Genomic DNA, 27834 nt, shown 5'->3' with positions numbered 1-27834 from the left:
TTAAAGACTGTGCCTATGCCAATTCTTGGGGGATTAGTTGCCAAGCGGACCCTAGGCTCCCATGAGCTGTGGCTAAATGCCGGGACAACGCGAGGAAGATGATCTGCTCTTTGTAAAGGGAGTGTTATTTATACGTCATAATTTCATAGAAGTATGACGTTCAAAATATAGTTGGTCAAGCAGATCATGTCAGTAGAAAAAGGCGGCAAATTTGAAAAATGAAGGCGCGAAGGGATATCGTCTCATAGAAAATTTGAATTTCGCGCCATTTTTACTGTCAAGATTTGCTTGACCATCTATAACACTTGCACTGCGTGTGCTATCAAAATAGTTGAATACTAATCTTGGTCTAAATCCATCAAGTAAAATCTTTGAGATTAAAATTAGGTAATGCAATGACGGTGCCGATGCCGTCTACAGCAGCGACTTTTATTTTTCGTCAAGATGCTTTCTTAATCTGTAATGTAATAAAATCTGAGTCAAGAAGAAATTACTTTATTCCTGTCGACGGAGCAACAATTGGCTAAACTTCATTTTACTTCTTTCTTAAGAGAAGGCTAACGCAAAATTGTAGGTTTTATATTTACTCATTGTTTGCGCCGCATATATTTTTCAAACTAGAAGGGTAGGATGACAGGTGTCATCTCTATATAATTTACTAGATGACCCAGAGAACGACTTCCGGTTCGAGCGCCATCTTGATGGCACGCGGCGAGATTAATTGATTCTTTTTTTGCTCATTAATATTGTTTAAAGTGTAATATCGATAGCCTATTATACAGTAAACTAATGTGGTAGTGTGCAGTGAATGGAGAATTTATCTTGAAGCACGTTTAACCATCATTTTGGAGTCGACGGCCGGTTGTCCACGTGTTTCTTGTAAAGCCCGCTATCGCTTTACAAGAGCTAAATCACCGTACACTGTCTTGTACTAACCGTACAATTTCAATCGTTTTACCCTGCTACTACGACCTTGACACTGGCGAAATAGCCCCAATGGGCTGAAGCCATAATTTTAAAAGAATGAAATGAAATGAAATGAAATGACCCAGAGAACTTCGTTTCACCAATACCTACCTATCAAGTGCTTTTTTTGCAGGTTTTGTTTTCATAAGAACCTTTTCCTGACAATAACAAACACAACAAAAAAAAAATTAGCGAAATTGGTCCACTCGTTCACGGGTGATGCCATGACCAAGTGAAATAGGGATTGATTTTATATACACCGTGTTTTTATTGAATTCCGTTAACTTCGGAGTATAGTTAAGTACGTAAGAGAACTAAATGGCATAGTTAATTTTCAAAAAAAATTTTTTTTTTGCTTCTTTAAAAAAAAAATTAGGTTTAAAAAGTAATTAAATGTAGCATATAGCGTTGTTGTAATACGGGCATTTCATTTAACTCAACCAAACAATTGAAATCTGTGACATATCAATGTCATTTCGAACATCGATCGATCGAGATTGTACTTAAGTTTAGTAGCAAATGTATGAACTCATTCTAAACACTGGCATCAATATCAACAGGGAATAAATCACTCACCTTCGGTTTGCCGACGATATCGTAGTCATGGCAAAGTCGATGGAGGAACTCGGCATGATGCTCGATGACCTCAACCGAGTTTCACAACGGGTGGGCTTGAAAATGAACATGGACAAGACGAAACTTATGTCAAATGCCAATGTTGTGCCCATCCCAGTCTCTGTTGGGAACTCGGTACTCGAAGTTGTTGACTCGTACATCTACCTAGGACAAGTAGTCCAATTAGGTAGGTCCAACTTCGAGAAAGAGGTCAACCGCCGAATCCAACTCGGTTGGGCAGCGTTCGGGAAACTACGTAATGTCTTTTCGTCCGACATACCTCAGTGCCTCAAGACGAAAGTCTTTAATCAATGTGTGTTACCAGTGATGACTTACGGCTCCGAAACGTGGTCTTTCACTATCGGCCTCATCTCAAAACTCAAAGTCGCTCAACGAGCTATGGAGAGGGCTATGCTTGGAGTTTCTCTGCGTGATCGAATCAGAAATGAGGAGATCCGTAGACGAACTAATGTCACCAACATAGCCCACCGGATCAGCAAGCTGAAGTGGCAATGGGCGGGCCACATTGCACGCAGAGAAGATGCCCGATGGGGTCGAAAAGTGCTGGAGTGGAGACCACGGACTAGCAAGCGCAGCGTAGGACGTCCACCCACAAGATGGACAGACGACCTTGTTAAGGTCGCCGGAGGACGCTGGATGCGGGTCGCTTCCAACCGGTACGTGGAAGTCCAAGGGGGAGGCCTATGTTTGTTCAGCAGTGGACGTCTTATGGCTGAGATGATGATGATGATTCGAAACACTAATCAATATGTAAACCGGCCCTAAGGCAAGTGCACATGCTTGTAGAGGCCTTATAGGAAAAAAACAAATTATTGATTATCTCCGAAATGGAGTTAATTAGAACATCGGTGTCTTTGAGAAAGTTACTTGATTTAAGCTCAGAAATGCACCCTTGAAATTAACGGGAATCTAAAAAAACACGGTGTATACCTATATAGATAACCTAAATCCGCCAAATCTCGCAATATTGTATTGAATGTCATCCTACCCGTCGAATTTGAAAAATATTATATATAACCTTTTTTATTATCCTCCTTGTCAGGTTTTCAAATATACGGCAAGGCGGAAAAGAAGTGTATACATTGACATGACACATGTCAATAAAGAAAATATTCGCGAAAATACAATATTGCATGCGGAAGAAAATAGGAATAATATAAAACCAAATATATCCCTCCTATAATTCAAGTACAACAATATAGTTCAGTGGACGCTCAATAAGGATAAACCAGAACCAGTGAAATATTGTGGTAAGTTTTTTTTTCCCCATACCTACTCGTTTTACCTATAACGCTTTGAAAAAAACACATGTAAAGAATGCAAAATTTGCAAGGGATATCCTCTAATTAAAACCTTAAAGTTGGCTTGAGAATAATAAAATAAGTTTTTGGCAAAAATTTCATATTTTTACAATTTTCTATCGCTAACTGTACTTTTCTTTACATAGGCAATTAATACTCATCAAGATTATTCTAAAAACCCCAAACACAATTAGGTTGCGTTGTTTTATCACAGATTACCTATGGGCAACTCCTGTCTCCATCATCAGATCAGCTCGATTGTACCATCATATTGCATTGTCACCCGACTTACATATGCATGCAATTTTCAGCTTCATCGGAAACCAGGAAGTGGGTCAAATTTAACTTGCAAGATTTTGTTGGAAAGTGCTGGCTGTCCACATTGTCTATGATATTTGAATTTGTTTTTGTGACATGTTTTCATTCTTGATGATGTACGTCAATCGTGTAACACGTAAGAAACATTTTCTCTCTAAATAAAACGAATTAATATCGCTTCAATACACTTGTATCATTCTGTCACTGCTTTCCACCATCAGATTTGACCCATACAAACATAGTTACATACATACATAGGTACATATTGCAAGTTAAATAAAAGCTTGCAATAAGGAAAAGATGTCCAATTCACATTTCTTTTCAGTCACCGGGGACCGTAGAGCTCACTTGTCCGTCGCCCAACGGATCGGCATCCAGCCTTCCAAAGGGGGAACACACCCTGCCTTTATGGGGACCCTTCCATAGGAATCGGAAATACGTTTCATAGGAATCGGACCTGGGTGATCTCCAAATTTTCCGTCACAAGTTTCGCGCAGCGCGTCATAATCTTTTTCACCACACCAGCTCGGAAAGGCTTACTTTGCGCTTCAAAAACTGATAGCAAAGTTGCATTTTATTCACATGTGAGGCACAGTAATCAAATGCAAATTTTGAGTTGTTTTCTTATGTTTGCTGGTAGAATTGACTTTTAAATGATGATTTTGGATGATAAATATTTAATAACATTCATTTGGATTTGATTTGGTTTGAAATATTTGCTTCGGGTTGGTGTGGTGAAAATTTTTGTGTTTTAACTCGGGGGCATATTTTGTTTAACCCTCGTGCTTTGAAACCCTCGCAACGCTCAAGATTCCATTTTTCGAAACACTCGCTACGCTCGTGGTTCAATTTTGGAATCTTTCGCTTACTCGGGTATCAATATTAGCCCGCTACAACAACTTTGCCCCCTTGTAAAACAAATAACTATTGTTGCTTTCGAATTTCCCGGCTTTACGCCTCCTCTTAACCACTTTACTAGACTTGGTCATAAATAGTAGATTGTACAACAAGGGCATAAGGTGACCCATTTTTACCCGAAGCAATTTTTTACCAAACCAAAATAGTAGACGAGGGTAAAATTGGACATTTATGCCCTTGTTGTACACTCTGCTTTTCACTTCGATTGCGAGGAAAATATACAAAAAATCAAATATTTTAGGTTATTTTAACGTATTTATTCAAGACTAAAGAAAATTGTTCTTGGGCCGGTCGGAGGCGCGGGGCACGCCGATCGGGAGAGCGCCGGTCGGGGGCGCGCCGGCAGGGCTGGCAGTTTGTATGGCAGAATTTGGACTTTATTGCTAAGTCAATAAGTAATAGATGATTTTACTTTATGCTCTAGAGCATAAAATGCGATTTTATGTCGTCTACGCACGACATAAAGGTGCACATTTGAGCATGAGAAGTGAAAAATCTGTTGTCGGCTTACGGTCCACTATTGATTCCCCCTACAATCCTGGGAAGGGTATCCGTATATTTCGTATAAATCGTCATTAGTGCCCGCAACAAAAGAGCTTACTGTAGGACTACCAATTGGTTGATTTGTGTAACCTTATCATGTTTATCAATGCAAACCAGTCATTTGGACTCCAATTTTGTAACTTGAAACGGTTAATTTTTAATTCAAATTAAATATTTAAGTAACTGGGTTCGCTTAGGTATTCTACATTTGTGGGTGTGCTAGGAGGCTAGAAAGTTATCAAATATAGGATATATTTGATAACTTTCTGTTGGTTTATGGTTCGTTTCTGTTGTTCAGTTATCATAAAATTATATATTGAGTTTAATTTTGAATAAGATTAAAATGATATTAATAAATATATCCAATCCTGGTTTCGGTGTTAATCCGTTGACCTACCAATATAAATTACCGTATCTACAGACAAAATTTGATAGTCAACTAACGTTTTTGTAATATAGGTATGTAATTAGATTACCTATTTACATTTGTAGTTGCTGACATCCATAGGCTACCGCTTTGGCAGGATGAACCTACTACCTACTACCTACCTACCTACCTACCTACCTACCTACCTACCTACCTACCTACCTACCTACCTACCTACCTACCTACCTACCTACCTACCTACCTACCTACCTACCTACCTACCTACCTACCTACCTACCTACCTACCTACCTACCTACCTACCTACCTACCTACCTACCTACCTACCTACCTACCTACCTACCTACCTACCTACCTACCTACCTACCTACCTACCTACCTACCTACCTACCTACCTACCTACCTACCTACCTACCTACCTACCTACCTACCTACCTACCTACCTACCTACCTACCTACCTACCTACCTACCTACCTACCTACCTACCTACCTACCTACCTACCTACCTACCTACCTACCTACCTACCTACCTACCTACCTACCTACCTACCTACCTACCTACCTACCTACCTACCTACCTACCTACCTACCTACCTACCTACCTACCTACCTACCTACCTACCTACCTACCTACCTACCTACCTACCTACCTACCTACCTACCTACCTACCTACCTACCTACCTACCTACCTACCTACCTACCTACCTACCTACCTACCTACCTACCTACCTACCTACCTACCTACCTACCTACCTACCTACCTACCTACCTACCTACCTACCTACCTACCTACCTACCTACCTACCTACCTACCTACCTACCTACCTACCTACCTACCTACCTACCTACCTACCTACCTACCTACCTACCTACCTACCTACCTACCTACCTACCTACCTACCTACCTACCTACCTACCTACCTACCTACCTACCTACCTACCTACCTACCTACCTACCTACCTACCTACCTACCTACCTACCTACCTACCTACCTACCTACCTACCTACCTACCTACCTACCTACCTACCTACCTACCTACCTACCTACCTACCTACCTACCTACCTACCTACCTACCTACCTACCTACCTACCTACCTACCTACCTACCTACCTACCTACCTACCTACCTACCTACCTACCTACCTACCTACCTACCTACCTACCTACCTACCTACCTACCTACCTACCTACCTACCTACCTACCTACCTACCTACCTACCTACCTACCTACCTACCTACCTACCTACCTACCTACCTACCTACCTACCTACCTACCTACCTACCTACCTACCTACCTACCTACCTACCTACCTACCTACCTACCTACCTACCTACCTACCTACCTACCTACCTACCTACCTACCTACCTACCTACCTACCTACCTACCTACCTACCTACCTACCTACCTACCTACCTACCTACCTACCTACCTACCTACCTACCTACCTACCTACCTACCTACCTACCTACCTACCTACCTACCTACCTACCTACCTACCTACCTACCTACCTACCTACCTACCTACTACCTACCTACCTACCTATGCTTGTTTGGCACCGGCGTGATATATAAAAACTTACCTACATTATTTTCGCAATTTTTTTTTATTTAAAGATAATAAACCAGTAAATAATCAGTAGGTAGGTAGTGTACGTACTAACTTAACCGGTTGAATTGCCAACGCATAATTTGCTTTAAAATATCGATATCTTCAACATCTGCAGTAAAATGCTTTCTGTCACGTAATATTTGTGTGAAAATTGCTTTAAGATTTTAATTTAAGTTTAATTTAAATTTATGTTGGAATTCTATTTTAAAGCAGAAGATATGGCTGGCTGCGACAGCACCTCGTCCATCATGGTTACGTGTACCCACCACTAAGCAATGTTTCGTGACATAATTTCTAGCCGCTTTCGTTATTTCACGCAAGACTAAATAGGCGTAGGAAAGGAAAAGCTGGGGTTTTTCTATGTGTATCTAAAAATAATCGGCCATCAAGTCCACGTCGGACCGGGTGTTCCGTGTAACTAATAGTTATAGCAACAGAAGTTAACAAACTATGAAAGCACCGAAAAAGATAAACAGGATTGAGGTTTATTTCTTCTTCTTATCGTGTGAGGGGATCATAACTAAATAGTATTTTGCCAATATCTTGCCACCTCTAACCCTGGTTTATTTTATATGATTTAAACATAGCTACCTACTCACATATGAATCATATGATTAGCTCCATATACTTAGTGTGTTAGCCTCATATTAATGGGGCTTTGGATCGATTGTGCAGATTTGTCAATCATATTATTATTAATAAACCTTTGAGTGGTGCAGGTTACTTACTGAGCCCTTCCGAGCTTCGAAAGTTATGTAAAACCTTGATTCTAACTACTGTTTATATTTTTAAAGCCCTACGAATTCGAAAAAAATACTTAAATACAAGTTTTTATTACACATTTCTCAAATATTGGTTTCACTGCTTGCATACTGATTCTTGATTAACTCGGCGTTTAAATTGCCGAAAACACAAACATAGCTCAATCTGAAAATCCCCACATATACCTACGCGCACAAACATAAATTATCGGTGGGAAGGATATGTTTCAAATTAACGGAAGTGCAAATCCGATATCGGAAGTCGGGTGGCTCCACTCCACATGGGAAAGACATGTTAGAGAGTGCCTTGTGGCATAAAGTCCGATTTTTTGGGTTAAGATTCTTATATAATAAATAAATACAGCGAAAAACATATGCTATACGTTTTACTTCTATCCGATATCAGATCAGATAAAGTGAAAACGCTCTAAAGAGAGAAAACATCACACATTATTATAGGTAAGGTACATTATTTAAGTAAAAGCTCAGGTACCTACCTTATTATGCTTGGTGAAAATCGGCTGGCACGTGGGTTTTTTGAATTTAGAACTCTCGACTAGGGCTCGCGGTCGTGTCCGGGTTGCGAATTTACAAAAGCTATACTATTTCAGTCACGACGCAGATTTCAATAGGTGAGCTTTTGTTTATGCATATTACTTGACAATATCTATACCGTTTCGGTAAAAAGTAGTCACTGAAATGGATTAGCTTTTTGCATACATATTTTCAAATATTATTCACGCCAAAACCTAGTCGAGTTTAGTAAGTTCAGGCACGTTTGAATGTGATATCTAAATTTTAATAATACTCATTTACTCAAATGGTTTAGATTTTGTCGCGATATATTTAAACATTAATGCTCTCACAATATCTAGTCGAGCGGAGTCTCGCCGTCATTATTCAATATTATTCATCGAGTATTATTTGTATGACACTAAAGTTCACTGAATATTGATTTCAACAATATTTTTTTTACTAAATTACTTTTCACCTAGTATTCATGTAAATTGCCAAAAAAGTAGTTTAGGTTAGTTTGATCTGCAACCTCCAAGAAAACGAAATGTTGCTGGAAAAGTGGGTTAGGTTAGGTTAGAACTGCGACCCCCAAGAAAACGAACTGTTACCAAAAATGTGGGTTAGGTTAAGTTAGAACTGCGGCCCTCAAGAAAATGAACTGTTGCCAGAAAAGTGGCTTAGGTTAGGTTAGAATTGCAACCCCCAGGAAAATGAACTGTTGCCAGAAAAGTCGTTCTATGTAAAAAAAAAGTCGGGTCGCTGTTTGGTCGCAGTTCACCTAACACGCTCCTTCGCTCGTCGTCGCACCTATCTTGAACTCCGTCAAATGACTAGACGATATCGTATTAATAAATATCTAGCAAGTTGAATGATTTGATCAAAGAAATGTACTCCAAACGTTGTACTATGTAGTAATAATCTACTTAACAATAATTCTATAATGTAAAACGTTGTCATGATGAAAATTTGGCGAATGTTGGTTGCCAAAGTAAATCATCTGCGAAAAGTTGTCTGGCAAGTGAAATTCGGACAATAAAACTTCGGAGAAAAGGCAGAACACCGTAGTAAATCTTGGTCCTTAAATAAATCATCTACTTCGTTATGTACCAATGTATTATAAAATACAGTCGACTTATAATTGTATTACGATTTCACATTAAACATGTCCTAATAAGAAATCTCACCTATATAGTTCTTAAATGAAAAAAAAATTAGGCATTTTTAAGTAATTAGCACGAACGGTTAATTAATACAATACAATCGGAGTCATTACTAAAATATTATTCAAGTTTAGATCGCAACAAACTAGCATTTGTAGCAACAATATCCATATTAATTTAGCCAACAAAGTCTATACGATTTCAGTAAATTTCTGTACTGTAATGGATTAGGGTTTGGTCAAGTTTTGTCCAAACAAAAGCTAATCCAGTTCAGTTCGCATCTGGACCTTATCAGTATAGGCTTTGTAAATTCGCGTCCGGGTTTCGTGTACACGTGTTCGGTACCCGTTTCCGAACTACACGTACACGGTTTTCTGACCCGTTCTACACGTGTAGTCGTGCACACGTGTAATTAAGATCCGTGTATCCGGGTACCCGTGTACCCGTGTACACGGCGAAACGGACCTTAAATACACGCGGGCCTAACCCGTCCTTGGCGTGTAGCGGAGATTGTAGTAATGTATATATGGATGTTCAATGTGATTGATATGTGTTGTACCAATTTAATTTATTTTTCACCTCAGCAGCTCGAACAAGGGTACTTTGCTAACAGTGAGCAAAATGCGATTTAGTTAAAGGAAAATATAACATATTCCGTTCGTGGTAGTTTCAGTCAGAGATGGGCAAAATTCATTTGAATGACGAATTACGAATGAGAATTACCAAATCATTCAAGAATGACGAATAATTTTTTCGAATGATCATTCGCGAATAATTTATTCGGCGAATAAAATAGCCCACGAATAAATTATTTGCGAATAATATTGTCGAATAGTTAGCTTACAAAATAACTATTTAGCTGTTTTATATCCCAATAGTAAAAAGAAAATGTTTTCTATCGGTTTATCTGGTTGGTTGATTTGAGGTGTGGAAACTGGGAATACGCCTCATATATTGGTGGTCACGTGGGGCGAGAACAACTGGAAATACACCAATAATGGGGGTATTCCCGTTTGTCCCCTTCGGGAACATGTGGGAAAAGACAAACAATCTTTCCCATTTGTCCCCACTTCATTGAAGCAGGGACAAATAGGAACACACCATTAACGGGTGTATTCTTATTGTTCCCCGCCGGGAACAGATGGGAATAGGCGCTGCATATAAAACATTTCCATTTGTCCCTCATGTATGGCGTAGGTCACGTGGATAGGGGACAAATGGGATTACATCAATAATGCACCCATTATAACCAATAATGGGTGTATGCCCATTTGTCCCCGCGGGGAACATATAGGAAAAGAAGCCGCATATAAATATTTCCCATTTGTTCCCACCTTATTTTTGTAAGGACAAAAGGGAACACACCATTTTCGGATGTATTCCCATTTGTCCCCGCCGGGTACAGAAGTGATAGGATTTGCATATAAATATTTCCCATCTGTACCCTCCTTATTGGTGTGGGGACAAACGGGAACACACCATTTTCGGAAGAATTCCTATTTGTCCACGCCGCGAGAGACATTTGGGAAAAGACGCTGCATAGAAATCTTTTGTATCGGCACCAAATGGGAACACCAATATCGGGGAAAAATGGGAACACCAAAACTCTTATAAAACATTCCCATTTGTCCCCGCCTCATGTATGGCGTAGGTCACGTGAATCGGGGACAAATGGGAATACACCAATAATGCACCCATCATTACCAATAATGGGTGAATTCCCATTTGTCTCCGCGGGGAACATATGTGAAGACCCTGCATAAAAATATTTTCCATTTTTCCCCACCTTATTAGGGTGGGGATAATTGGGAACACAATTTTCGGATGTATTCCCATTTGTCTACGTCGGGAACTGATGGAATAGGTGCTGCATATAAATCGTACCCATTTGTCTCCGCCTCACGTATGGCGGCGGTCACGTAGGGCAGGAACAAATAGGAATACACCAATAAAGAGTGTATTCCCATTTGTTCCCGCGAGAAACTTATGGGGAAAGACGCTGCATAGAAATCTTTTGAGGTGGGGACAAATGGCAACGCCAATATCGGGGACAAATGGGAACACCAAAATTCATATAAACATTCCCATTTGTCCCCGCCTCGTGCATGGCGTAGGTCACGTGAATTGGAGACAAATGGGAATACACCAATAATGCACCCATTATTGGTGTATTCCCATATTACTAATAATTACCAATAATGGGTGAATTCCCATTTATCTCCGCGGGGAACATATGGGTAGACCCTACATAATAATATTTTACACAAATATCGGATGTATTCTCACTTGTCCCGGCCGGGAACAAATGGGAATAGGCGCTGCATATAAACAATTCCCATTTGTCCCCACCATGGATGGCGACGGTCAGTTGGGGCCTTTCCCAAAATTTTCCTTGGCTCTAAAATACGCTGCAGTTGCATACCTATTCAGATCTGCCATCTGAGTGTGTATTACAAAAATCCTTCGTGTAATTTATTCGAATAATTCATTTCTTATTCGAAATTCTAAACGAATGGTTTATTCGCGAATAATTTATTCGCGAATATTAATCTCACCATAATTATTCAGATTAAAAATGATTCGAATAATGCCCAACTCTGGTTTCAGTAAGCATAACTATCTACTTTTGTATTAAATAATCATTTAGGTTTATATAACACTTTAAACTCTCGCGTTTTGTACACATAATTACACAAACGGGTCTACCGCGATATAATTTCATTGTTTTTACCTTTAATTCCGACGTTTCAGCTGAGTTGCACCAGCTGTGGTCACGGAAAGACTGACGTCCCAACAAATGGTAACATGGTGGTGGTGGTATTTAGGTTTACTTTAATTATCAAAAAACTACATCAATGAAGAAACTGAAATACCAACAATGAAGTCAACGGTTACTGAGATATTGTTAATTTTAATCTTATTATTGACATTACAAATCAATCCAGTAAAACTGCAAAGTAGGTAATCGAATCTTCCTAACCTTCCACATATTCAATCGTATGTCTTCATAGCACGAATCTCCGCTACACGAGAGTGAAGGGTCGAACCGGCGGGTAAATAAGATCCGTTATTTCGTGTATCCGTGTACCCGTGTACACGGGTACCCGTGTAAACGTTTCCGAATCCGGGCGGGTTCGTGTAGTTCGGGTTCTTAAGCCCGGCGGGCTTAAGAACACGGGTACCCGTGTCAGCGTGTAACACGTGTATCGGGAGCTCTACTCTCGACGCGATAATTATCTTGGTCAAACAGATGAATGTTGATAGTCCTCGTTTATACCTACATACCTAATTATAGTCCAAACCATTTTATCAAATATATATGTAACTTCGTATAAGATAAACAAAGTCTAAGAAAAAACGTGCCTCGGAAATCAAGAAAAAGTCATTCTCGAATAGATGGCGCCATTACCTTTGGCCTATTCTCGGCTAGATGGCGTTGACGACACCGAGTGATATTTAACAATTTTAACACATATCAGTGAAAGAACATGGGTCAGTATGGAACAATAAAAAATAAAAATCATTTATCCGTATACATATTTTGATTAATCTATACATTTTCAATTTTATTTTAAGTTTTTATCGTGTGTCGATAGATGGCAGTAAATATACCGTAGCTACAAAATTAACTAAGGCAATAGCCCTCTAAACTATCTATTCTCTTTGATTTTATCTTAGGTTACACAAGCTTACACTTATGCTATGTTATGTGCGTTAGAAAAATCCGGCTTGGCCTTTGGTAAACAAAATGGTGACATAATTACATATATTTATACCTATACCTACACTTCAGTAGTTTGTCTCCATTCTATACCAGTGCACGTGATGCTATAGGTAATTAGCGTTAAAATAAGTACATTTAAATATGAACTAGGAATGCATATTATATACATGGCCGCTGCATCACGACATTTCATTATGAATATTGCAACCGAGAAGGCTGGAATATATAATAGACTATTTCTATTATTAAACGAGTCGACTGCATGGCTTGTATAACTACGGTAGCGGGTAGAAATATCCATCATATTAATCTACCTACTCACATATGAATCATATGATTAGCTCCATATACTTAGTATGTTAGCCTCACATTCATGGGGCTTTGCATCGATTGTGCAGATTTGTTAATCTTACATAATAATGTTAAATCAGGCATAAAAACATTGTAACAACACGATTTACATATTAAACGAAAGATTAAAACAAAATTGGCAACCAGACCAAATATGAGGAAGAGGCTAGGCGAGGCTAGGCTGAACAATGGAGAGTTTTTTGCCTCTAGGTGGCTTCATAAAACAAAAACTTTTTTTGACAGCGGCAGACAGTGCGGCAGATGAGTAAAAGGTACCTTTGGCAGGTAGACTTAGGTTAATTTATTTACAAGGAAGGGTACCCTACTGGTCAGCTTCGATTTGATTAATTTTTATATACCTATGTTATAGAGTAGTCTAAAATAACGGACACGTATTTTTTTTTAGCTGCCCATACTCAACTTCCTGGGAGAAATTGGCCTCCAAAATACTGAAAAGTGACAAAACGCTCTAACTTCTGTAAAGAGTTTGGTTCAAGCAAATTTCTAGTAAATTACTGGTTTGCTTATATGTTAGAGAACATGAAAAAATAATGGACACGTGCTTTGTTATTTCGGCTCAAACTCATATTTTACAAAAAAAACACACTTCAAAGTTTCATAATTCTCACCCTTTCACTCGAACTTCACTGTGGTTATATTTATTAGTTTTTTTATCATGAAAACTAAAAACTTCGCGGTAGTGAAGAATGTTGTCATGGTTGTAAACCGGTTTGGACATTAAGTCCTAGCATATTTTGAAACATCAAAGATCCTAAAAGTGTACATTTGAAATATTTGAATACCCTGTTAGACGCCCGGTATCGTGGTGAACGCGGAGCTGCAGGTGTGCGGCAACGCGTTGGCGGCGCCGGGCGGGCGACGTGAACACACGGTACTGAAGTGAAGCGCGTGAAACGATGACAAGTATGAAATTTGAAGTGTGTGTTTTTTTTTTGTAAAATATGAATTTGAGCCGAAGTAGCAAAACACGAGTCCATTATTTTTTCATGTTCTCCAACATATAATTTCATGTTCTCAAACCAGTAATTAACTAGAAATTTGCTTGAACAAAACTCTCTACAGAAGTTAAAGCGTTTTGTCACTTTTCAGTACTTTGGAGGCCAATTATTTCTCCCAGGAAGTTGAATATGGGCAGCTAAAAAAAAATACGTGTCCGTTATTTTAGACTAAGTACTCTATAGGTAACATATATAAAAATTAATCAAATCGGAGCTGACCAGTTGGGTACCCTTCCATGTTAGTTAATTAATATGTGCTTATACAATACTTTCTTTGTTGTTCTATAGGTACTTGTGTATGTTATCACGAATAAATGCGATGATTCTGATTCTGGTGTTATCGTAATTCTACATTTTTATATCTACGCTATACGAACATTATCTCAACTGGGTCAGCACGTACGGTAACATTATATGTCTAGGCAGCATAGTATAAAAGTGCGGAAAACCCTTTGATTATGTTTGTTCAATTCATAGCTCCTCAAAGTTCGTTTTTTTGCATTAGAAAAAGACTACGCGATCTTGACGTTGTAGCCGGCTAACTAGAGCGGTAAATAAAAACTAAGTTCTTTATAGTAAACAATATTAATATGAAAATATGTAGGTACAATAAAATAAACAAATTTCCGTCTGTACTTGAACCTAAACCAAAAAATTATCGTCACTGGCCTTCTTGAATATCGTCACGTTCTTGAATCCCGATCTTTAACGAACCGAACGATCAATTCTGGCCGCGGGCACAGTATAATAAAGATAGCCTAAACAAATTAGAAAAATCTGCGGAAATAATTCGTGTAGTTTTAAACCTTATTCATTTTAAAAGACCTATCCAACGACACCCCACACTATAGGGTTGACGTGAAAAAAAATTTCATCTCCACTTTAATGTAGGGCAGCCACCATAAAAAAAATATTTTCTCTAGTTTTTATGATTAAATTTGACACGAATATATAAATCAGTTACGCTGACAAAGTCGTAAAATATAAAGTAGAAAAAATATTTTTTTAGGGTGGCTCCCCTATATTAAATAAATAAATCACATGAAATAAATAATTTTGAATTTGAATTTTGAATTAAAGTGGGGATGAAATTTTTTTCCGCGTCAACCCTATAGTGTGGGGTGTCGTTGGTTAGGTCTTTTAAAATGAATAAGGGTCTTTAAGGACCATTTTTTGATCAACTTAATATTTTCGGAAATAATCGATCTGAAAGAAAAAAAGTTGTGTTTTCCACTTTAGTTCCCCTAACATTTGAACCATGGGTCAAAAAATATGAAAAAAATCGTGAAAGTAAAGCTTAGTAAAGACTTTCAAGGAAAAATATAGCGAACCTAATCGGTCTAGCAGTATTTGAGTTTTTGCAAATAGTCTATTTTGACGGACGGGTAACTACGGAACCCTACACTGCGTATGGCCCGACATGCTCTTGGCCGGTTTTTTTATATTTTATCAGCAGGTCGCTTAGATTGCTTATTGTAAACAATTTTTTTATTTATGATGAACAATTACGAAAAAACGACGTTTTCTTAAACCGTCTATTTTTTTATCTCATATTTAACTTTAATAGTCTGTAGCTCCTAAAGTATTGATCGCAGAGTAAAAATAAACTTAACCAAATTTGTAGGAAATTTAATTATAATGCTATTCGTACAGATATTCGAGATATGAGAAAAATATGAATAAAGTACCTTCAACCCCCACCCACAAGGTATACCTGTACCAATTTTCAAAACTACACTAATTATTTCCGCAGATTGCCCAAATTCGGCTTAATTTGTCGTGGCTAAGAGTACTAGTTAGCGTACAGTATGGCCGCTCCCTGCCTCCTGTTGAAAGCGCCGCCCACCCGCTCTCGGTTACCTCACAGTTACCGGCTGGCAAGGACACGACAACGCGGTGCGCAGAGCGGAGGCCACGTAAAATATTCAAATATTATAAACATATATTTACAAAACCTATCAGATCACACTGAAAACAACACAATATCTATATGCACAAAAATCATGTTTTCAACTTACGTAATATTTTAGTGGCCTGAATTTCCTTGCAAAAATTTTGTTACTTCGTTTATACTGATTCAAAATAGGAAACTATTGTATAAATCGAGCTTAGATACGCACCTTACAGCATAATCTTCTTCTTCTTCCTCGCGTTGTCCCGGCATTTTGCCACGCCTCATGGGAGCCTGGGGTCCGCTTGACAACTAATCCCATGATTTGACGTAGGCACTAGTTTTTACGAAAGCGACTGCCATCTGACCTTCCAACCCAGAGGGGAAACTAGGCCTTATTGGGATTAGTCCGGTTTCCTCACGATATTTTCCTTCACCGAAAAGCAACTGGTAAATATCAAATGATATTTCGTACAAAGTTCCGAAAAACTCATTGGTACGAGCCGGGGTTTGAAACCGTGACCTCCGGATTGAAAGTCGCACGCTCTTACCGCTAGGCCACCAGCGCTTCGTAGGAACGCGTTTATTTCATACATTTAATCGCCATTGATCGAGGTGTGCTGCGGGTGCTACCGCATCCGATGACGTAGGCCCAGCAAGGTCCACGCAGGGAAAAGCTTTAGCAGCAAACATCCATAATTATGATAAGCAGCAACAGTAATAGGTAGCTCTTCAATTTAAAGATAGAAGAAAAGGCTGCATTAGTGGCAGCCTTTGTACATATCTATACTAAGCATCGAGTCACATTAAATAAATAAAATCAGAGCTGTGCTATAAATTTGCAACATAATTCAGTAGAATATTGATGAGAAAAAACAAAAGACGGGCGAATGGCTTAGTTTTTATTTTACAACCGGCCAGTGCGCGCGGTGGCTACACTATGCAGGTTTGCCATGTTACAACGTGTCTTTTAATTGAAAAACGCTTTTTAAAAATCAGTAATCACCACACCAGCTGGTAAAGGCTCTCTTGATTGTTCAGAAACTGATGAGAAAGTTGCATTTTATCCACATGTGGGGCAAAATAATCAAATGAAAATTTTGAGTTGTTTCCTTATGTTGTCTGGTAGAATTGACTTTTAAATGATGATTTTGAATGATAAATCATATATATAAAATTAAAAAACCAGAACGGGATAAAAAACGAGGGAAGAAGCGAGATGGCGCCTTACAAATGTCTAAAAAAGTTTTTGACATGTTTCTCGAATATCACGTATGATAAGAAAAAACTGTTCCAATGTATTATCTAAATATGAGAATAGAACTAGAGCATAAAAACTATCGCTTTCGATGCGTATTTAATTTACAATAAGCAAAATAAATTTTCATAACAATCTTCATTTTACGATGATCGGCCATTTTCGGCAACTCTCGGTTGCTTTCGTTTCGGTGGTGCTACAGACAAAATGATTTGATGTGGTGCTACAGACATACCAAATGTTTATGTTTGTCATGTTGGTATACAGTTATTGCGGCGTTTTATTCCACGAAGTTAAATAAAAAGTGCTGTCAACCTCAACCTTAGTCTATGCCCATACGAGTGACTTATGCCATATATTATATGACTAAACTTATCAATCAAATTAGTATTATCGTATGATTATCGTGTTAATAGTTTGTATTTTATTGTTTTAAATTTCTTTTTGAGTTATATTATTCAGATTGATTTTCACGGCTTTGGCAAACATTGCCATTTGTCCGGGGAACGGGTGTCGCGAACATGCGAACCGGCTAATAGTTGCCAGCGTCATGGAGTAGATGGCGCTCGCAGTCATGTTTAAGTTAAATAACCGCTTCTAGGTTATTGTGATTTTTTAGGACAAGACAAGAGGGTAGACGCCGAACGATAGTAAGAAAGGGAGGTTATGTGCGAACAGATACGGAGGGAGAATTTTGCTTTGGGGATCAATTCAACGGCTTTCTTATGGTGTTATTAGATTAATGATGTGCCTCATGTAAATTGTGACTAACGTATATCAGTATTCAGAGTGAACAGTGATCCGAGGGAATTGTTGATGGCTAATATGAACTTATGGTAAACTTAGTGTGAGGAATGGGGTCGCTATAAGGGGAGGTTTGGAGGCGACTATGAGGTTCAAGAAACCAGGTGGATAATCAGGTGAAACTTATTTTATATGCAGGTAATAAAGTAGGACACCAGCAATGAGTGAATCGTCATCTCACTAACGTCCAGGCCTCAGGTATGTAGTATGATTACATATCGCTAACCAGTATCAGTAAAGGCATCATCTCATTCGATAGGTTAACAAGTATGGTGAGCTTGACGACATGGTGGAGGTGCTGGGATTTTATGCACATGCACTGTAATCATCATCAAAAGTAACATATGAAAAGTCAATTTATATATGCACGTACAACTAAAGAGTTACATTTTTTGGTTTGTTCAGTTCAATTTAATGTTTTATTTCAGGTATGAAATGAAGCCCACATTTATGTAATCCTATTCTTGCAAAAAGGCGTTAAGCAGGCGAATATGTTAGTGGTTCACCGGAGCACATATGCAATTAAGTGCCTACATTTTATTGAACATTCTTGCTCTTTGATATACAAGAGATTGCAAATGTCAGTATATATATATATATAGTTTATAAAAAATAGGTACCTATCTAAATACAAAAATTTCCTTGGTAAATTATATAAATACAAAATTGTTTCAAAAAATTCTACTTGGAATACAAAATACTAAAAAGCTCGCTTTAATCTTTGAAAGCAGTGTGTTAATCAATCAGTCCTATAGAGTGCAAATTTGGAGTTGATTCCTCATGTTAAGCAGTAGAATGGAATTTCAAGTGATGGTTTTGAATGATAAAAATATTTGAAAGCATATGTTATATATTTAACGTTTTACAGCCAGTATTTGTCACTGGTTGATGTGATACAAATGTTTGTGTCACCAGGGCAGCAAAGTTTGTTTTTAACCCACGTGCCTTGAAACCCTCGCAACGCTCAGGATTCCAACATTTCTATGTTATAAGAATGAGAGAGTGGCTAAGATTGTCACATCAGAAAAGATAGCACAATATGGGTATGTTTACTATAAATTCTATCAGAGAGGTGTTTATAATCAGTTTTTAAACACTAACTTGGTAAGACTACCTTCAACAAGAGCCATGGAACTGCTTAAGTCTCAGATTTCATTACGTTGAAACCAATCATTACGTACATTTTTCATTAAACATGTCTAAAAACGTGGGTGACGAAACGGACATTCAACTCAAGTTTTAACGCCCTAAGCAGTAGAAATTTACACTTATCAGCAATAATCCTGAACTGAAATATATATATGTCATGTATCAAAGAAAAGGTGAAGAAGCTCCAATGGCAATATTTGATAAAAGTAACTAGATTTTTTCTCAAAGTTGTGAATAATCTTATTGTTCTCTTAAATATCATATGATTGGTACCGTTACCATACCTGCTCATGCCTAACAAGTTTAAGTTGAACAGGAGGTTTATACTTATATAATCTATATTTGGGTGTATGTTATGATTATGTTCACAAGAACATGGTTTCATTTTGATATTTATTATGTTTGATGATGTAGTTGACAAGTTGCTTTACTAGTTTAGTTTTAGTTACCTGACCAATCTTTGATAAAATCATGCACTAATAAAAATTTACGACATTTTGAAAAATAACAGTCTTGAACGATTCACGGTTAAGGGAAAGGTAATCACGGTCTATATAAATATATTTTGAATTAAAATTTGCTGGTCGATTTGTGAACCAGAATGGATCCTTTCAAACAGCGACTTTATCACCTGAGCTAGAAGATTCAAATTATGCAGTTGATCAACAATTTAACATTACTAATTATATTTGTTTTTAAATTGGGTTCTTAAGTGACGATTATGACATTTTTCGTAATTTAATTAAATGTAAGACATAAATGAAATCGCATAAATGATTAGATCTGTTAAAATAATTATATGCGAATTTTTTGGCATCCATGCCTTTGCAATTTTGTTTGTAACGTTGCATGAGTTAAGATCTTAATATTAAAATAATAAGAATCATAATCTCACATTCATTGTTCTGTGTGGCCGAATAGTTTTAGTACCAAATTGAAAGTTTATTTTTAATGCGGGTAGTTGATATTACTTATGGCTTACCAACTGTTGTTGCTTACAAACCAGTTTAGGTCTGACCTCCGATTTTGTATATATTCTATTACATCGGTATTTCGTTAAATTGGTGGTAAACAATATTTTGTGATTATGAAGTTCCACGCCAAGTTAATTATTACTGGATTGCATGCTTTTCTAGAAGATGCATTGCTTGCAGAATACCCGCTTCATCACAAATTATCAGCTCAGCCATGATTAAACTAGTCGTGAGCGCAAGTGTGGTGAAATGACAACAATTTATACTGCGTATCTTTTCATGAAACGAATGTATCATGTTTAACGTATTAGCCTTATACTTATATGATCAATATTTTTACAACAACACAATATTCTTTATTGCTCACCAATATGTAAAGGAACTTAACACATATCACTTATACTATGGTGCACAACGGGCGGTCTTATCGCTAAAAGATTGATATCTTCCAGACAAACAAACCAGGCTATTATAATGGTATGTTTTGCGGATCCATATTTTCACTGGGCTTTAATCAGAACCATTGAGTTTAATTAAAAACTCGAATTTAACACTCACCACGTTTGAAAGACTAGAACCACTCATATCATAAGAGATGTTAATATGGAATTTCTTGCCTCATCGTTGTTTGTTGTTACAATCGTAAGGAATTGTAACGGATTGGTTTCTTGGAAGTCGGTACAATTTAGTTGTAATGTGCCTGAATGAAAATGCAGTAGGCACTTGAAATCAGATTACAACTTGACGTCATATGTACAATGTAGGTACATACTACTCAAACTCAAAGGACCAGGAAACATCATTGGAACTCAATCAGAATCACTCAGCCATTCTAATGGTACCAGCAAACGGCCAAAAATGGGGCTCGCTAGATTTAACAATAGTAACATACTCAATTGGCATGCATGATATTTCTGTTCTGAAAGAATAAACGGGTAAAATGTTTGTAAACGAATAAAAAACTACCGAATTAATTTAAACAATATTCACTTACTTTATGGATTGCGTTTAATCAGCGTTACATTAAGGTTCCAAAGACTTGTCTGTTGATGTAATAAAGCATAGTATCTTAATTTATTCCCAATTAACATTTCAATATAGATTGTTATCAGAGAATCAGTAAATATCAACTTGGATATGTAAAGGACAAAGGCAAAACTGTTTAGTATAAGCCACCACTAATATGTTTGCACTTAAGCAATACCCTAAGGTATAATGACTTCCTATTATTACTGAACCATTGATTCTTAGTGTGGAAAGTCCATAGATTAGTGATTAGATAAAGATTAACTAAACTTCTGAATTGTGTATGTATGTACATACGATGACCCAAACCTAAAGTGTTAAAAATGCTAAAATAAGTTATTATTGAAAAGACTCCCAGTGAAAGTCATACTGATTGAATGGGCTAGTGGTTTCTATATTATCTGCTAACTGATTTAGATACTTCTAAGTACATAGTACATACTTTACTTTTACTCGAACAGAAATGGATAAGGGAGTGGTAGATAATTTAAAGAATAGCCATTAGCCATGCATAACTAATTTGATTTTGTTAAATGAATTGGAATCAAGCAACACATATTAATTGATATCGCCTACCCAATCGAGATACTAAATACTAAAGAATACGAACCTACATATTCATAATAATTATAGAGACGGTAATAAGACCATGGTGGATAGGTTTCTGAATAGAAATTCTCAAGTATTCGGTTATTTAAATAAATGTGATAACGTATTTTTAACTATGATAGTAGTCATTATACCACTCTGTGCAAGTAGTTCTGAAATTAAATAATGGCATAATGACAAAGACACATGAGCATTTGTTACAGAGTATATTACCTATGTCTAGGTAACGAAAAGGAATAGTAGGTATTCGCTGCGTGCAAGGCAAGTGGTGGGGGGAGCCGAAACAAACTCAGCGCTTGATGTGGCTAAATGATAATATGACAAGTTAGCAAGCAGTGTTTCTGTCAATTCACATACTTTTCAGTTATTTTGTTCACGTTTCTTTTTGCCTTAAAAATCATATTTACAATAAAAATGGGCCACGATAGATGTTGTGTGGTAAACTGTAATAATACTAGATGGTCTAGACGAAACATTAATAATAATTAATATTTTTTTATTTTTAACACTAGGCTAGAAATTAGCCTTTTATATCATATTATATTTATTCCAGGCTCAACAGCGTATCGGCTAATTATTTTATCTCGTCTGTCAACACAGATTTTGCTCAGATGTTAATAAAATAGTATGGATAATACAGTGTGTACCAACATTAGGTGTTTGTAATATTATGTAGTTATAATGCCTGTTATTGAAAACTCGGTAAAAGCATACCTTTGGCACGTAGAGTTGTCTGTCGTCTATCACAACAGACATTGTGATGCGAGTGAACATTATTTCTAACATAAAATGTGTTGATTTAAACCTGTGAAGAAGGAAGGAAAGGGTGATAGGTAACTTTAATTAAGTATTATACTTTTTATGTTATAGTAAAAGGAAGAGATCAATCATGAGCCAAATAATTATTGGTATATGATCGTGGCCTCAACTGTTAACTTGATTATCAGATTTAATCAGAATATTGAGATATAAAATGCAGGCTGGAGGCTGGAGCTACACATGAATCAGAATCACAATTAGAATCAGATGTCATATAATGAAGTTCTATATGTATCTTTCTTCATTAATTTTAATATTGCTGTGAAATATCGTAGTGTTAAGGACATGGTATTTGTTTTATGTACGACTAAGTACTACAGGAGCAATAGTCACAAGACAGAGTTATCAGTTTTATTCGTGTCCCTATCGTGTCTCTTGGGTCACAGTGGACAGTTAGACACCTGTCCTGTGTGGTTCTTCACCAGTGCTCACCATCTGCAGTACCTAGATATGCTAGCCTGTAATGTGGCTTTGTCTTTAATATTTTTTCTGTTCGCCCACCGTGTGGCCATACGTCCATGCCTATCCCTACGCTTCCTTGCCATGTGGCCAGTGATTATGAGCTTCTCCAGACTATAGGATCCTCTTCTGCCTCGATAGCAGAAGAAAGTACGTGCGCGGTGAGTACAAATAGTGGATAACCTCGGTTTGATGTTGAGTTCGTCGAGACTTGATGCAATTTCACCTACTGCGTTCAAGCATTCTTCGCCAGCACCACCTCTCAAATGCATCTGTCCTATGATGGGTTTCAGTTTTAATGGTCTAGGTTTGGACATGTACAGAAAGATCGAGAAAACAAGGCGTCCGCATTAGTGTGATACTGGTTGTATGTTCTCCCATATGCATACCCTGGAAAGTCGTTTCACCGCAGCTTTGGCTATCTGATCTCTTCTGACCACCCTTTGGTCGAAAACGCCATCGTCGCTTATTTAAGATCCCAAGTAAACCAACAACTTGCCTCTAGATCGTGCAATGTATTGGTACTCTTCATTTTACCAGGTAGATCGACATGCATCAACTTCGTCTTATTTCTTTTGATCCTGGGGTATGAATCTGGTCTGAATCCTGAGTATGGAGTTATGGACTCATATCTGACATGCTCAATTTTAGAAACAGAACCGCAAGTTATTTTCCACAGACACTTAATCTAATTATAGTCATGTCATTTGCAAAACTGAGGTTATTGATAAGTTGGATATCAACCAGTGGCGGCGCGTCAAACATATCCATAGGCAAGCCGGGGCTAATTGGCTTACATATTTCCTTTACAACTCTGCTCAAACGTCCAAAAACAGGCAAGCCGGTGGGAATCGGCTTTTATGGACGCAGTCTCATACCAACTCAGACACCACCCTAACAGCCTTCCAATACTCATTATGTATTCACCGATGTTAGTAAACAGTTGCACTCCTTGGTCAACTTTAAAAAGATAACTCGGCGTGTTATCCCCATTTAGCTCATAACCCTGACATTTTACTCCAGTTAAGGAAATCAAAAGTCTTTGCGAAAGCCTTTAAAGAGTATACAGACGCCGTGCCCACTGTATTCTCTATTAATTGCCACACATTGAGTATTTGCTACTGAGAGTACTGAGTGAGTACCCTTCAATGTCTCTCATGGTTATCAAAGCTGTGAAGTGAAAATTCGTGAATAAAGGAAACTTAGTGGGTCAATTTGATAGACACAGCAGTGAAAATACCGTAGTACGGGAAGCGGGCGATTATTACACTTGAAGATCTGATCGGTTACATTAATTAAAGAATAGTCATGTAAAGTCGTAATGAATCGGTACCTCGGTAGGTACAGTTTGCTATGATGTTTCTACGATCCTTAGCATGATATATATATATAGGTTAGGTTAGGTATATTTAGGTCCACGGTAACGTAAATGTAACGCAGTAAAAAATAGTTGTTGACAGGTTTTGTAACTAACCAAGATGAAAATAAAGTGCTCAGTTTATATTATTTGAGTGTAGCTCAGGTTAAATGCATTGATGGCTTTCATACCTAATAGAGAGGCTGACACGACTGTCCCAACCTTTTAAAACTAGATTATTTCACACCAGCATCAGAAAATGATTAGAAAAATAAAAACTGCAGTAATTTTTGGCACAATATCTATTTAATAAATCAGAATGAACTACAAGAAAAGGCGACTTGACTCGAAATAAGTGCCTGATTTGACAAGTCTGTTAAATATCCTTAGCTTAGCTTAAGAAAATAAAAAATAATGTGGTTCTCTTGAGTTGTAGATACGTTCTTTCTTTTACATGTTGATTTGTGATTAAATGAGAATAGCGTAATTCTTCCTTGGCTGGGGAGGGCTGCCGGACATGAAGTAGATACACGAAGAGATGGATATGTCAGCAGTAGGTTTAATGAATAAGCAAGTAGATTAAAATACTTCACATAGTAGCTTACTGCCAGTAGTAATAAGTAAAGAGAAGTGGGAACTTAGATTACATATACACGTCACGTTTGGATAAGACGGTCGCTTTTGTCTGTGTAATAACTATGGTTCGATCGCGCGGTCGCCGCGGTGTTTAATAAAGTTACAGTTGTTTAATTACGCAAATTATGCTGGTCATCATGTATACGTCTGCTGTAGTAGAAGTTCTGACCCTTGAAGTAGTGAAACAAGTTATTAACGATATCATAAGAGCAAAGCAGCATATAACATCAGAACATCACAGATGGTAGTCATAGATAAAATATAGCGCGAATTGAGTTCTCACTGTCTAACAACACCGATGTTTGATATCAAATCGGTGTTGCCACGTTGTAATTAAGGACTGCTCGGAGCAATTTGGGACCGAACGCGCGAGATTGTGGGAAATACCACACATAGACATAGATATAGGTAGACAGAGAGATAAGTAACGGACCAGAGATGACAAATCGCAGCCGTGATCCTACTCAGCTCAGCTCAGACACCGATAAACGCTCAGTCGCTCGCACCAATCTCAGGATACGTACTGCTTTCATTCTCAAATCAGAGATCAGTTAGTTTAGCACAGATATCAATGAATGCTCAGATCAGTCCCAAGATCATATTATTAATCAACTCAGCACAAACCTTGATGAATGCTCAGACCAATCTCAGGATCAAATTATTAATCAGCTCAGCACAAACATTGATGAATGCTCAGACCAGTCTCAGGATCCTGTTCTTTATCAGCTCAGCACAAATACAGATGAACAATCAGATCAGTCTCAGAAACGGTGTGCCACAGCACATTTCTACGACATCATCAGAAATGGTACGAAATCTCAGGTCATGCCGATTCACAGCGCCAAAGCCGAGAGAGGCATTCAGAGGATGAACAGCTCAAATACATTATTATTCACATTAGTGTTCTTATCATCTAATTGTTAATTTATTTACATGTTTGCCTATGGACATCTAATTTCAATTAAAAGAGTAGCTTTTTCCTGCGGGGCGGGAGTGACGCGAACATGCGAACCGGCTAATAGTTCCCAGCGTCATGGAGTAGATGGCGCTCGCAGTCATGTTTAAGTTAAATAACCGCTTCTAGGTTATTGTGATTTTTTAGGACAAGACAAGAGGGTAGACGCCGAACGATAGTAAGAAAGGGAGGTTATGTGCGAACAGATACGGAGGGAGAATTTTGCTTTGGGGATCAATTCAACGGCTTTCTTATGGTGTTATTAGATTAATGATGTGCCTCATGTAAATTGTGACTAACGTATATCAGTATTCAGAGTGAACAGTGATCCGAGGGAATTGTTGATGGCTAATATGAACTTATGGTAAACTTAGTGTGAGGAATGGGGTCGCTATAAGGGGAGGTTTGGAGGCGACTATGAGGTTCAAGAAACCAGGTGGATAATCAGGTGAAACTTATTTTATATGCAGGTAATAAAGTAGGACACCAGCAATGAGTGAATCGTCATCTCACTAACGTCCAGGCCTCATATAGGTATGTAGTATGATTACATATCGCTAACCAGTATCAGTAAAGGCATCATCTCATTCGATAGGTTAACAAGTATGGTGAGCTTGACGACAACGGGCTGCCGAGATGGGCCAAAAATACTAAGTTGATAGCAAGTTAATCTGAAGTAGTGTCACCCAATGTATGGGACGTGCAAATATTGGTATCGGATGAATTCACTTGGCACAGATGTAGTATAGTTACGTAAAGCTATAGTCTGTTCGGGATCCTGAAAACGGTGAAAAAAGAGATAATACTCCTAAAAATACGTGTCCTAAAGATAATACTCCTAGCACTACCTACCTAGAAAAATGTATTCGAAGCGTGTATTAGCACATAAAAAATATCAAAAGTTATAAGCAAAAAAATGGGGATAAAAGTAGATATTTTTTATTTCCCCAATATCTCAAAAAGTATACATATTTAAGAAACGAAAATTAATATTGTTAAAGAGGAGGATATTTCCAATAAAACATTCCATACTTGCAGAACTCTATCTCCATTATTTATACTTTTTATTCATAGCCCTCCGCGCTCCATTTTCGGTAAACGCGCGCGGCGTGAAAAAGCGGTTACGTAACATTAAATATACTTTTAAAGGTATTAAATATTCATTGAAAAATTTTAAAAAAATGGTGTATTTAAAACATGTCAACAAATATACTTACTTCTTGTAGAAAGAACTGTGTCCCGAATTGGGCCATATGCTGTATATATTATTTATATATATCAGTGTATAGGGTGCTTGGAGTGTAGAAAGAAAATACATATTTTAAGTCCAGACTTTGCATGCATTAGAAATTACAAGATGTCAAAGTAGGAATCTCAATCAAACATCGAATCTTCATCAGAAGTGTCAAATCCTATAAAAATGTCTTCTTTACCAGAAGACGGCGTCTTAATGAGTTCCTTTTGGTATTATATATATATATATATATATATATATACATATATATGGAGCGGTGGTGGCCGAGTGGATATGACGTCCGACTTTCAATCCGGAGGTCGCGGGTTCAAATCCTGGCTCGTACCAATGAGTTTTTCGGAACTTATGTACGAAATATCATTTGATGTTTACCACTAGCTTTTCGGTGAAGGAAAACATCGTGAGGAAACCTGCATACATCTGCGAAG

The 27834-nt window shown here is 37.7% G+C and overlaps 1 protein-coding gene across 1 annotated transcript in view; it reads left to right on the top strand.

The window, feature by feature from the left end:
- Positions 1 to 24448, top strand: part of LOC134790729 (homocysteine S-methyltransferase-like) — a 161381-nt gene extending 136933 nt beyond the window's left edge. Inside the window, exon 8 of the mRNA XM_063761643.1 lies at positions 24435 to 24448. The gene's annotated coding sequence lies outside the window, so the exon portion shown is untranslated. The remainder of the gene's footprint in view (positions 1 to 24434) is intronic.
- Positions 24449 to 27834: the final 3386 nt, after the last annotated feature.

The sequence above is a fragment of the Cydia splendana genome, chromosome 5 (genome assembly GCF_910591565.1).
Source record: "Cydia splendana chromosome 5, ilCydSple1.2, whole genome shotgun sequence".
Lineage (NCBI taxonomy): Eukaryota > Metazoa > Arthropoda > Insecta > Lepidoptera > Tortricidae > Cydia > Cydia splendana.
Note: the sequence above shows the minus strand (reverse complement) of the source record. Positions and strands in the feature narration are given on the sequence as shown.